This window comes from Mauremys reevesii, linkage group 3 (assembly GCF_016161935.1).
Source record: "Mauremys reevesii isolate NIE-2019 linkage group 3, ASM1616193v1, whole genome shotgun sequence".
In the NCBI taxonomy this organism is placed as follows: domain Eukaryota; kingdom Metazoa; phylum Chordata; order Testudines; family Geoemydidae; genus Mauremys; species Mauremys reevesii.
Window position 1 is genome coordinate 206,040,121 of NC_052625.1, and position 13,770 is coordinate 206,053,890.

The 13,770-nt window shown below is 55.3% G+C and overlaps 1 protein-coding gene across 5 annotated transcripts in view; it reads left to right on the forward strand.

The window, feature by feature from the left end:
• The window catches only part of DNMT3A (DNA methyltransferase 3 alpha), a 232,036-nt gene that overhangs the window by 22,738 nt on the left and 195,528 nt on the right, over nucleotides 1-13,770 (forward strand). The window lies entirely within an intron of this gene.

Below are 13,770 nucleotides of genomic sequence, written 5' to 3' on the forward strand. Positions count from 1 at the left end.
CACCCGCCAAGAGAGAGAAGCCTCTGGTAAGGCGGGGGAAAGAGGGCAGCTGTCCCGTTGGTTGGGGTGGTCTTGGGAGGGCAGGGGGATGGCTGCTTTGCAGGCAAGGACTGGTTCACCTGCCCTTCTGCTCCTGGGGGAGCTGTGACAGCAGGAACTGGGTCAGTGCCCTCCATGTGGCCCTGCTCTGACCTGGGTGGGGGGGACTGCACACCTCTGAACCAGGGACACACGGGTGGGGGGAGGGGGGAGTGCACACCCCAGAACCTGGGACACGTGACGGGGAGAGAGACATCCTGGGTGGGGAGAAGGCTGGCAGGGGGAGAGAGTGGCCGTGAAGAAAGGACAGATGTGCACAGATGCACAGGGGGAGTGGAGGGGGAGACGCACACACACATTGGGGTGGGACAAAGAGATACACTCACTGTGGGGGCAGGATGCAGAGGCGTGCATACGCTGAGGGGTGGGACAAGAGGCGTGGACACTGGGGCGGCAGGCTGAAGGGAGAGAGACATGCTGGGAGGCGGGAAGAGGGGAGAGACAGACCGTCTGGGGTGGAAAGGGGGCGTGGAGGAAGAGAGGGGGAAGCACAAGTGTTCGTGTCAGAGCTGAGCTCATTTGCCAGCCAGAGCGGGGGGGCTCCAGCGCCATTGCTAATGCCAGGCTGGAGCGGGAGAGCTCAGGTAAGGCCCAGCGGGGGGAGGGACCCTGTGTAGCTACACACCTGCATGGCCGGGAGGGAGAATGCGGCCCAGTGGACCCCTCTGAATGGAGTGAGTTGGAAGGAGAAAGGTTCCCACACGGAGCAGAGGATCCAGGCACTGTGCTGGAGCTGGGCAGCAGTGGGGCCCCTCACCTTACCTCCCTTCTTGGGTCCTGATAACTCACGAAGAGAGGGGTGTGCAAGTCCAGTAACAGCAGCCTCCTTATGGAAGTTTATTAACTTCATGTTGAGAAAGGAACAAAAGTCTGCTCTCCGGCCCCAGACTCTCCTGGCATCTCAGCTCTTCCCAGCCCTTCCCAGCTGGGGGAACTCCCCGGCCTCTGAATTTTCTCTGCAGGAGCCTCTCTCACTCCCTGCTGCCCTTTATCGGGGTGGCAGCTCCCATCCCCAGCCGGTTCTAATGAAACCTCACACCTCCTCCCAGGTGTGGCAGGCAGAGCCAGCCAGCTCCAGACCTCCAGGCCTTAAAGGGACAGGCCACCCCCTTACACAACCTCACCCTTGCCCAACCACAGGGCAAGTTTCTACCGTCTTTGTTTCTTCCGTCACTCCTTGCTGGCTTGTTTGGCGATAGCAATACCACCAACTGGCTAAAGCCACGGAGCAACTGGCTCTTTCCTCCTTGATGTCCTCCATCTCCCCTATTTGGAGATGAAGCCCACCCACTTGTCCACCAGCATTTCAATTTGCCATGCTAAGCTCTGCTTATCTGTGGCTAGCTGGTTGCTTTCTTGCAGGGCCAGCTGCACGTCCTCCTTCAAAGCAGCATGTTTCCTCTGGTGTGTCTCCTTCAAGGAGAGCAAACCACTAATCTCCTCTCCTGCCAGTTCTGTGTTTATACCGCTTTGCCGACCAGCTGTCCTGTCCTGCCACTCACGAGGCGCATCCCTGCTCTGGTCCTGCCTCTCTCTGACTTAGTGTCCTTCTCCCACAGCCCCAAGTCCGTCTGCTCTTGAGCAGGAGGCGGGGCTACTCCGTCCATCACCACCCCACTCACTCCTCTCGCCTCGGGCACAGAGGGCTGGCATGCTTCCGAGAACATGCTAGCAGCCTGCCAGATCTTTCCCGTCTTACAGACCCCTCGTTTTCTTTGCCAAGGTCCTGGACCTCATTAAGACACATCTTCAGTGCAGGTCCTTCCTTCCCACGCCTGAAACACCTCTTAGAGGGAGCGTTTGTCTGGCCGGGTCCTACATGCCACTTAGGGGACACACGCTCCCCTACTCCGCCCGCTTCTTTTTTTAACTGTTCTTAAAGGGGCAGACCTTCCTGGTATCCCCCACCACTTGAAACATATGGCCAGGCCCTTCCACCTCCACACCACCCTTGGTGTGTCTTCCCCCAGCCCCTGCCGAGTGATCCCACTGCCAGCTGGGGCTCTCCACTCTTGTGTCCAGGTTTCCCACATTAAAGCATAGCAGGATCTTCCTCCCCTGCTGGCAGTGATCTTGCCCTCCCTGCTGTGCCTGTGGCTGCACTGCCTGGCTTGCCAGATGATCCTGCAGAAGCTGCAGAAGGAACATTTGGATCCTGCTGCCTGTGCCATTGGCAACACCCCGGGCACCCCTCATGGCCACAGGCTGACCCCTTGTCTCAGTTTCCCTTCTTGGTTTCTCACTAATTCACAAAAAGAGGCTTTTACAAGTCCAGTAACCGCAGCTCTCTTTAGGGTCTGGTTATTAGCTTAAAGTTCAGAAATGAATCCAAAAGTCTGCCCTCCAACCATAAACTGGGCCCCGCCCCAAACTCTCCTGGTTTCTCAGGGTCTTCCCTGCTTCAGCTAGCTCCTCCCGAACCGGGCAACTCCCCTGGTCTCTGAGTCTTTTTGGCAGGGGCCTCTCTTGTCTCTCCTGAGTTTCCTGAACTCTTCTCCCCCAGAGTCCTGCTGCCATTTCTAGGGGAGGCAGCTCCTTCATCCTCAGCCCTGCCACTACTTGCTGTATCTCTAGACTGCAGGCTCCTTAGGGGAGGGGAGCACCCCTGCTGCTCGGTTTGGAAGGAGCCCAGTGATGAATAAATAATAATAATGAAAGTCTTTCTGTGCCAGCAGTAACTAGGAAGGTTGTTAAGCTGCAGCTATTACAGTTAAACATTTTTAAATCTGCAGGAGCAGATAACTTGTACCCAAGAATATTAAAAGAACTGGCTGAGAAATTCTCTGAACCATTAATGTTGATTTTAATAAGTTGAGGATCAGTGGGGAAGTGCCCAAGCACTGTAAAAAGGCGGCTGATGTTGTACCAATATTTAAAAAGGACAAGTGGGATGGCCATGGAAACTGTAGGCTGATTAGCCTGGCAGAATCCTGGAAAGGCTGATATGGGATGTGGTCAGTAAAGAACCAGAGGAAAGGTAGAGTAATAAATGCCACTAAACATGGTTTTATGGAAAGTAAGACTTGCTAAACGAGCTTGGTATTGTTTTTTTGATGAGATCACAAGTTTAGTTGATGAAGGTAACTGCTGACGCAATATACTTAGATTTCTGACTCTGTCCCTCATGATATTCTGATTAAAAATTACTATTATCTGAATCAATGTCATCATCGTCGTCGTCATGGCGAATCCCAAAGGGACATAGCCTCCCTGCGGATTGAGTGTCACCCGGACTGATCTCTGGCTAGGTCCTTAGGGTGGTCTGGCTGGGCATTCAGTTTATGTCCATCATTGGCAAACTTACCACTTTTGGTGACTGTGTGATTGCCGACTGTGTAACGTTGTTTCTTGTTAAATCAGCTTCCTAATCTGTTGGTCTTCCATTCTAATGATGTGTGTGTACCAAGAAAGCTGTTGAAATCAAAACCAAATTTCCAGTTGCTGGGTCCAGCGACACATGTCCTCATTGCTCTGCCACTTGATATAGAGCAGTCGACAAAGACAACAAAAACTTCAGTCTGCTGCTGTTCAGTTGTCTTCAGCTCCCACGTTTCATCGCCGTATAGTAGAGTTGGTAGAACCATGGTGCTACAGATCCACAGCTTCATCGCAAGCTTAATGTCACAACATCCCCACAGAGGCTTCTGAAGGGCTCAAAAGACACAGCAGCTACTGCTGTGCAAGTGTTCACATTTCTCAGGCATCCTCTGTCCCTGTCCCAAGTCTCTGACAGCAGCCACCTGCCTGACATTCCATCTGGACAGGTTAATACTGAACTCATTGTAATCTGGAGCTGGAGGCTACTCGATGGGAATGGCCAGGGTTTATCTGGATCAATGTGCACAAGCTTCTTGCCCAACCAGATTGGCATCAGGTTTCTGATAGCCGACTCTGTAATCTAGCAGAAAAAGACATAACAAGATCCGACATCTGGAAGCTGAAGTTAGACAAATTCAGACCAGAATTAAGGTGCAAGTTTTTTACAGGTTAATTAACAACTGGAGGAACTAACCAAGAGCTGTGGTGGATTCTCCATCCCTAGATAATTTGAAATCAAGACTGGATGTTTGTCTCAAAGACACACCAGAGAGTTCAGCTAGAAGTTATGGACTTTGTGCACGAATCACTGGGTGGAATTCTCAGACTAGAAGATCTCAGTGGTCCCAGCTGGGTGAGATCAGGCCGTGCAGAGGCTGGGGGAGAGCAGGCTGGCAGGGGGGAAACGGGGCAGAGAGCGGGGGAGAGTGGGCCGGGCAGACCCGGTTGGCTGGGAGGTGGTGTGGTGGGGCAGATTGGTAATGGTGTTGAGGCTCACATCAGCACAGATCCAGCCACAGCTTGACTTAGGAGGTTTAGCATCAACTAATGTGCAGAGAAAAGATTTACCCTCCTGCTTTCTTAAACAGTGAAGCAGTCGGTGAGCGCTCTCTGCCAGCCAGGCGTGCTGGAAGTGAGGAGGGCTGCAACAAGGGACAGCTTGCTCTCCCTCCCACAGCGGGTGGTCTCCAGCCTCTCTCTAGAGCCAGTTTATTTCTGGGCCTCTCGTTACGAGACAGATACGGACAAAGTGGAGGAAGTGTCGAGAAGAGACACACAAATGCTCCGGGGGCTGAAGGATCTGGCAGATGAGAAGTCATTACAGAGCTACGTGTGGCCACGCTAAACCACGGGAGGAAGAGGGATTGGTGAGAGTGGCCCAAGGGGCGTAACTAGGAGACATGGGATGGAATTAAGAAAGGGCAAATGAGAGATTCCCTGGCAGGAAATGGATCAGGCTGGGGAATTGTCTTTCAGGGAAGGGCTGGAGCCCCTGTTGATCAGGTTAACACACACATGACAAAATGCTAGAAAACATACAATTGGGAGCAACCTTTTCTGGCCCTGGGGTGAACAGGAGCAACTGGGCCCTGACGGGGCTTTTCTGGTTCGGGGTGAGGCCAGCTCACAAGCTGAGGTTAGCATGTGGAGAATAAATCTCTGCAGAACTTTAAGGGGGAGTGGGTGACTCTTCCTCTGAGGCAGTGCTGACCTCCATGTCCCATTGCAGCAGTGCGGGATGCTGTGCTCTAGGAAGTGCCTCAGGCAGGTGAGATGTGAACCTGAGGTCCTGACCATCTGTGCGCTGTTTCCCAAGAGTTAACGTGTTAGTCCCAGTGTCCTACCTACATCCCCGCTCAAGTGATACTGCTGTGCCTTCCTGTGATCCCAGTGCAGTTTCCACCGGGTACGGAGTTCTCCCCATCTTCATGGGGCAAAATTCAGCCCTGGTGTAAGTACGCAAGACTCCCAGTGTTTTCCCCTGGGTAGCTGTTAAATAGTTGCCAGGCCCCACCCCAGAGGCTGCTGCACTCCATATGAAAGGAGCAGCAGAGAGGTGAGCTGATGCCAGGGACCTAAGTGAGCTTTTCGGCTGCAGAGCCAATGCCTGCTTCATGCAGCAGCTCTCCTTGGAGGTAGTTTCCCTGTGGGTTGTTGCTTGGCAGCGGAAGGAGAGAGCTGTGCTCCGGGGACACTCCAGGCAGCCAGGCAGTTCATTAAACCTGAGGGGGAGGCGGAGCTGCGTGATTTATGGGGGGATGAGTCAGCTCAGAGCCAGCTGGAGGAAGCAGGGAGGCTATGGCACAGACACTTTGGAGATGCATCCTCTTTGCAGAGAGGAAGGGCAGTTCGCCTCCTCCTGCCAGATTTTTCCTCCTCTGCTGCCCCTCATCCATTCCCTGCCTCCCTTGTGCCTCTCTGACCCCGTGGCTGCAGCCTGTGAGGATTCTCTTGTGATGGTGGGATGCTGTGATGCAGGTACTGTCCTGGAGAATGCTCCATGGGCTCTGGTTCTATGTTTTGCCAGCTAAACATGCTCAGGGCTGGTCAGTACTGGAATGGGCTCTCTCCAGGGAAAATGTCGGTGCTGCAGGCCTGGTGCTGGTGATTCTGTAGGTGTTGTTCTTGCTCAGCTGGGCACTAAGGTGCCATCAAACTCAGGTTGCTGTGCTTCCGTGGGGAGGAAAGGCCTCCCGTATGCATAGTCAGGGGGCTGCTCTTCAGTGTAGCAGCAAGGGGCGTGCAGGAGGGATCTGTTTGGCACTTTCAGTGCTTACTTTGCTGAGCCTATCTTGCATCTTGGGCCTGCTGCTCCTGCCGCCTTCTGCTCACAGCAGCCGCCAGGAAATTGTTTAGCCCTGTGGTTTGCTAGCCTTACACCTGGCTTTTGCAGACGTTGTTATGCTGTGCTTCCTGACCAGCACAACAGCAGTAATAGTAACCCTGAAGTGACCCAGGCTTAACAGGTTGAGTGGAGGCTGTGGCCTTGGCATGGCATTGTTCCATTGGATCCCAGATAGGCTTGGCGTATGCTGAATTTCATCCCTGAGTCACAGATCACACTCCTGCCAATGAGAGGAGGTATCTCCTTATCTCACGAGAAGGCCCCCCATGTCCAAGCTGCCTTCACACACCACCTGGTGCAGGACCAGAAACACCAGGCCCTGCCTTCCAACAATCTGGCCCATTCATGTAAGCAGAAATCATGGAAGCACTGACTGCAAATGGAGCCACTGCCTGTGACTGCTCCATCTCTCCTGAGAGTAAGGGGTAGCAGAGAACACTGGGACCACTCCTAGCAGAGCCTGTCAGCACCTCCCAGCCAGGGGGAATCTTTCGGCTACATGAAAACATGATCAGCACTAAAGAGATCATCATCCTGCACCAAAGATCTCACAGACCACCAGATGGTTTCCTCTGGGCCGTAGGTAAGGGAATTCCATGGCCCAGGCTCTTCCTCCAGCCAAACCCAGATGACCATGATGGTTAGTCAGTCCTCCATTTCCGTAGCCTGACAAGATTCGGTCCTCTCCCCTGGACTATTCAAGCACAGTAAGTATGCAGCTGTTGGAAGAGCTGGTGACACAACAAGGGCTGAAGTGCCAGCAGCAGGCAGTTAACATCCAGTTCTACATCTGCCTTCACGTGCAGTGTAAACAGAACCACCATTTAGCTTTCTGAGCCTGCCAAAACCAGCACCTGGCTGCAGGGCAGCTGACTTGAGCTGAACCCAGGCAAGGCTGAGATGATGTTGGTAGAGAAATGGAAACTGCTTTGTGGTGTCTGATTCCTCTTCAACACCACCACCATCTAGAGCATCAGCCCTTGGACTGGTAAATTGATCCACATCATATGGCCCCTTCAGACGCCCAAATAGTTATGGTGGCAAAACATGCTCACTTCCATTTGAGACTTACGAAAAGATAGACCTGGTCATGGAGATCCACACATTCATGGCCTCCAGGACTCACTAGTGCAGCTCGTTGTATCTTCCTCAAAAAGCTCCAACGGGGACAAAGTACAGCAGCTGTTCTGCTTAGCCACACAGGTTGGATGGACACATCATCCCGTGCTCTGCTCCCCACTCAATCCAGGTCAAGGTCTCTGTCCTGATACTCAAAGCCTCAGAGATCATCCCTGGCCTCCTGAGAGACACCTCTTCCTCTGTGGCCAGGGCCTTCCACAACAGCTGCATTACGCTGGAGCAGTGAAATTATCCCCCACCAAGGGAAGAGAGAACTTACCCACGTTCACTGGCCATGTTGCTTCATCAACATCTCTAGGGCAGAAAAGAGTTGCTGTACTTCCAACGTCTGCAGCCAGAGATCGCTGGGTGGGAAGCCACCTCATTGACCTCCTCCCAACTTTGTATATCTTATGACACAATATGTCTTTTGGGAACCTCAGAATGTGCAGAAGATCCTAGTGAAACAGTATTAACAACACTGATAGGACATGACCCGAAACTGCTTCAGCAAAAGCCTGCACTGCAGAACTCACTCCCAAAAGAGAGGAGAGACCATGGGATCCACCAAGCCTAAGACCGAATCAGAACTCAGCTCTTTGATGTAGCTTCTCCTCTGTTGGTTCACAGACTGAGCACACTGTTTATTTCTAGCTCTGCCCTCCCCAAATCTGTAAACCAGTGGTTTTCAACCTTTCCAGATTATTGTACCCATCAGAAGGCTGATTTGTCTTGCGTACCACAAGTGTCACCTCAGTTAAAAACTACTTGCTTACAAAATGAGACATAAAAATACAAACGTGCCACAGCACACTAGTACTGAAGAATTGCTTACGTTCTCATTTTTATCCTATAATTATAAAATAAGTCGTGACCACCAGGCTGAGAAACACTGATATAGTATCTAGAGCAGTATAAACAAGTCATTGTCTGTATGAAATTCTTGTTTGTACTGAGTTTGCTAGTGCTTTTCACTCTTGTAAAACTAGATGAGTTAAGGTACCTCTGGAAGACCTCCATGTACCCTCAGGGGTACGGGTACCCCTGGTTGAGAACTACTCAAGCATTGTCTCCTGTAGGCTGACAAAGGAGCAGGGAGAGAATGTTGGTGTTTCCATATTAGCTGGGAGGTGCTTGGAAACTCTGGTAACCAGGAGTTGTCCAAAAGAGAGCTTCTGCGCTGCCGGGAGATAGAAGCAGCATAGAGAGAGATGAGTGGGAACATAAGAGATGACTCCGGGGGTGCTCCAGCCCTGGGGCACTCAGAAAAAAAATAGTGGGTGCCAGCTCCCCCGCTCCCCCATCAGTGCCTCCCCCTCCCTCGTAGCGCCTCCCGCCCACTGTAGTCAGCTGTTCTGCAGCATGCAGGAGGTGCTGGGAGGAGCGGGAAGAGGGGGGTGGGCGTGGGGCTTGGGCAGAGCAGAGGCAGGGCAGTGGTGGGGTTTGGGGGAAGGGGTCGGGTGGGGGCAGGGCTGGGGTGGAGCACCCCTGGGGCCTGGAGGATGCCGGCGCATGTGGGTGGGAAGAAGGCAGCTCTCTCTTTGCCTGCAATGGCCTTGCATTTGATTAGAGACCCAGGCAGCCTAAGTGACACCTGGCTGTTGTAACTGAGGCCTAGACAACCCAAATTGCTTGCTAACAGGGAGCAGGGATGTAAACCCGGGTCTCCCAGCCCCAGGCTAGCCCCCTCAACACTGGGCCATAATTCTTGTCTGTGACACAGCGGCCGTCCTCTCCACTCTGATTGCCCGAAGAGCCGTCACCCAGGACCTGGGGTCACCCAAGAGCTCAGAGGATTATCTTTTAGTTGCTATAGGTTCTATGATGGCAGCAGCCCCAGAGCCGGTTGTGCTGGTGTTGTGTGCGCACACACACAGGGAGACACAGTCCCTGTCCCACAGCGGGCAGAGACACAGCCATAGGCACTGGCCGGAAGGGGCCCAGGGCTCTTGATGGAAGGGTTTATACCCCGCTGCTGGCTCTGAGCCCGCTCTCCATGCTGAGGCTGGAACACAGCCGCCTGGGCTGTGAGTACCCTTGTAATCAGTGACTGGTTCTGTGACCTCCTGGCATGGGAGTGAGCAGGTTCCTCAGGTAGCTTCCAGGGGAAGACAACAACGGGGTTCTACCGCCCTGGGCCGGGCCTGGCCTTCCCAGACTGCTCCCCAGAAGAGGCCCACAGCAGAAGCAGAGGGAAGGAGGAAACCTGATGAAATGGTTGCCCCTGGAGCCTGTTCTGAACTTGTGCTTGAGTCCTTAGTGTACAGGGAGCCACATGCAGCAGGGGCTGGGGAGCCCTGCAGATATATGGGTGGAAGCCGTACAGGCAGGGGGAGCTGTGTGGGGAGTTGTGTGGGAATCTGTAGAGGCGGGGGGAGCTGTACAGGCGGGGGAGTTGTGTGGGGAGCTGCGCAAGCATGGGGAGCTGTACAGGTGGGGGGAGCTGTGTGGGGAGCTGCACAGGCGGGGGAAGTCGTGCGGGGAGCTGCGCAGGCAGGGGAAGCTGCGTGGGGACCTGTAGAGGTGGGAGGAGCTGCGCAGGCTGGGGGAGCCGTGTGGGGAGCTGCGCAGGCTGGGGGAGCTCCGCAGGCGGGGGGAGCCGTGTGGGGCGCGGCGCCGGCTGGGGGAGCCGGGGGGGGAGCTGCGCCGGCGGGGGGAGGTGCGCAGGCGGGGGGAGCCGTGTGGGAGCTGCGCAGGCTGGGGAGCCATGTGGGAGCTGTGCAGGCTGGGGGAGCTGCGCAGGCGGGGGGAGCCGTGTGGGGAGCTGCGCAGGCTGGGGGAGCCGTGTGGGGAGCTGTGCAGGCTGGGAGCTGCGCGGGACCTGTAGAGGTGGGAGGAGCTGCGCAGGCGGGGAGCTGTGGGGAGCTGCGCAGGCTGGGGAGCGGTGTGGGTAGCTGCGCAGGCTGGGGGAGCTGCGCAGGCTGGGGGAGCCGTGTGGGGAGCTGCGCAGGCTGGGGGAGCCGTGTGGGGAGCTGCGCAGGCTGGGGGAGCTGCGCGGGGACCTGTAGAGGTGGGAGGAGCTGCGCAGGCGGGGGGAGCCGTGTGGGGAGCTGCGCAGGCTGGGGGAGCCGTGTGGGGAGCTGCGCAGGCTGGGGGAGCCGTGTGGGGAGCTGTGCAGGCTGGGGGAGCCGTGTGGGGAGCCGTGTAGGCTGGGGGAGCCGTGTGGGGAGCTGCAGGCAGGGGGCACTGTTCAGGTACTGGGGTTTAAGGGGGAGCGCTCCATAACAGGGCACTCACCTCCTTGCCCCTGGCCTGCTGACCCTCCTGGGCCTGTGCTTGGGTCTCTCTGGTCTCAACTCCTGCCTCTCTGGTCCCTCCTGGGCGGCTCCTCCTCCCCTCCCCTCCCCTCCCCTCCCCTGCAGGGCTGTGTCTGGCCCCCACCTTCCCTGACAAGCCTCCGTCACAGCTGGGCTTGGGGTGGGGCGCAGTGGGCAACAGCTCCAGCCCCCCATGGCTCACGCTGAGCTCCTCCTCCCATCCCTGCTGTCTTGCTCACTGCTGCTGACCCCTCTGCCTTCCCCACACCAGACCTGTGGCTGGGCCCCGGCTCCTCCCCCTCAGCCAGGCTGGCATCAGCCCCTGCCCTCTCTTCTCCAGCCCCTCCCCTCCCCTCCCCTCCCTGCAGGCCCTGTCCCCTCCCAGCTCCAGCCTCCAGGGCACCCCCACTTGGATCAGTTGTAATGATTGCTCTCCCCCCCGCACAACATCAGATTCCAGTTCCTGTCCCCCCAAGGCCCTTCATAACACTTCCCCCCGCCCCTTTGTGTCAGCCCTGGGCTTCCCCACACAGCTGTGCTGATGCTTCTCAATCCCGACCCGAAGCCCTCTGCTTTCCCAGCCCCAGGCTCCCCATAGGCAGCTGTGCCACTGAGCCATCTGCACCGCTGAGCCTCCCCCCTCCTGCTGCGGCTCGCCTAGTGCGTAGAGATATGGCATACCTGGGGCTGTTTTCTCGCCGGAGCCCCACCCAGCGCTGCCTTATATTCCTGACAGCCTTTGGCTCTGGTTTCCTGCTCTGACATCTCCTTGTCTCTTGACACATTCCAGCGGCCCTGTGCGGTGCAGGTTCCAGGAGGGGGAGAAGCAGGGTATGGTTGGGGGGGAGCGTGGAGGAATTCTAGTACAGCCTCAGCTGGGGATCACTGTAAGGGATTGGGGCCTGTTTTACAGCCCCCTCTTCCAGCTGGACCCCGGCTTGCATTTGCAGAGCCAGCACCCTCCTGGGACACTTCGGCTGGCAGCCTTTTCACAGAGTCCAGGGAGGGTCGTTCCCAGCAGGGTCAGTTGTTGTGGTTTCTTTTTCTTTTATTGCAAATCTCCTCAACAGAACAATGATCAAAACTTCACCAAGTCTGTGCCTCACCCCCAGTCAGTTCCTTGGCTCAGAAGTGCCTGGCTCTTACCTCATAGCCTTTTGGATAACAGGACTTCCCAGTCTCCCCTCTGTCCTTTTCGTTCTTGGGAGCAGTTCCTCCTAGCAGTACCCCCAGCCACTCCCTCTATCCATTTCCTGCTCCTCCTCTTGAGCATCTGCCAGTTAAGCTGCAGGTCTTTTCCCAGGTGCAGTGGGTGGGGTAATCAGCCAGCTACTGGCCTCAGACCTCAGTGGAGCGGTAACCCGTATACCTTCACAGTCATGCTGGCTGGCCAGCCTGTCAACACAAGTGCTTTTGCAGCTGGAGCTGCACTGTGGAGAGAAGAGTCAGTTACTTTCTGGAACTGTGGTTCTTCAAGATGTGAAGAAAACGTGTATTCCATGCAGACATGTGCACATTGGAGCAGGAGCCTTTTGCCTAGCAGTACCCGTAGGGGGCAGTGCTTGCGCCTCATGCCCATAGCCCCTCCCCTGGCTATATGAGGCGGGGCTGCCCCAAGCCCCCTCAGTTCCTTCACACTGAATGTCCAGGGGAAGACTCTGATGCAGAGGCTGGGTCGTGGAATATGCGTCTGCATCACATCTTGAGAAACCAGTTACAGTAAGTAACCTTTTCTTTGAGTAGATGCAGATGTGTATTCCAAGTAGGTGACTAACAATCCTCATCTGTAGTGACAATGAGGTGTATATCTTCCTGCCTAGAAGGCCCAGGTGCTTACAGTCTTTGTCTTTGGGGGCGGACTTGAACCTGCCCTGCCAGGCCTTGTCGTTCACTGCCGTGACCACCAGTGAGTTTGGGGCTGGATGGGAATAAAACCTTTGTATCTCAGTACCAGCACAAAATAGCGCTTCTCCAAGTGGTTGGCCACTGATGGTACCGAGGTCAGTGTACCCCAAAGAACCCTCAGCGGCTCAAGGAGCACCTCATTAATCAGGAAGGCCACTCTTCCAGGGACAGAAGGTTGGAGAATGTCCATGACTGTGAATGGCTAGCCAACTACAAAAGCAGTTTCTCCTCTCTTGGTGTTCACACCTCAGCTGCTAGAAGAGGGCCTCATCCTCCCTAATTGAACTAACCTCGTTATCTCTAGCCTGATTCTTGCCTGCATATTTATAGCTGCCTCTGGAAATTTCCACTACATGCATCTGACGAAGTGGGTATTCACCCACGAAAGCTCATGCTCCAATACGTCTGTTAGTCTATAAGGTGCCACAGGACTCTTTGCCGCTTTTACAGATCCAGACTAACACGGCTGCCCCTCTGATACATGACTCCATGGGTATTCTCCTGGAGAGACTCCACCCGAATACCCCAGGGACAAGGCCACCTGATGTATAAGGTCCTGGAGTGCCTTGAAGTCCTCTGGAATGGAAGGGGAGGATGAACCACGCAACACCCCATCATCTGGGGATGAGGACGAGACTGTTGGCTGGACTAGAGACAGATCCTGTTCCTGGGGCAACATTTCCAGATGGGGAAACTGATGGCTGCACAGAAAGGGGAACTGCAGGCATCTGGACTTGCAGCTGATCCACAGCATCAATGCCACACAAGTAGGTGATCTCGCTCTTGACTTGGATGGTGAGCAAGACCTCTGGGGATGAGGAGCTTCCCACTGAGCCCAAGGCAGCTGCTGGCATGGGTAAGACATTGGTGGCCTGTAGGTGCCAGGCCAAGGGTCTCCATCTGGGCCTTGGGCCACATGCCAACCTTGGTAGCCATACTGGTCCATTGGTGGCCTCCAGACTCCCTCAGGTGAAGTGCAGCGGGACGACGAGGAGCCCAACTCTGAAGCAGAGGAGTCCCAGCACCTTGGAGACATGGGAGGGGCAACCAGAGGGAGCCAGGACTTTGATGGCATTCTCCAGCTGAGGGCCATCGGGGGCGCCAGCCTTACTAAGGTGACGGCTAGTGGCGTTCTGTTACTTTCTTTGTTGGGCCTGTCCTGGACTAGGTGACTTCTGGGTATTCTTCTGGCTCTGTCAATCTGTTTCTTCACTTCAGCAGGTGGGT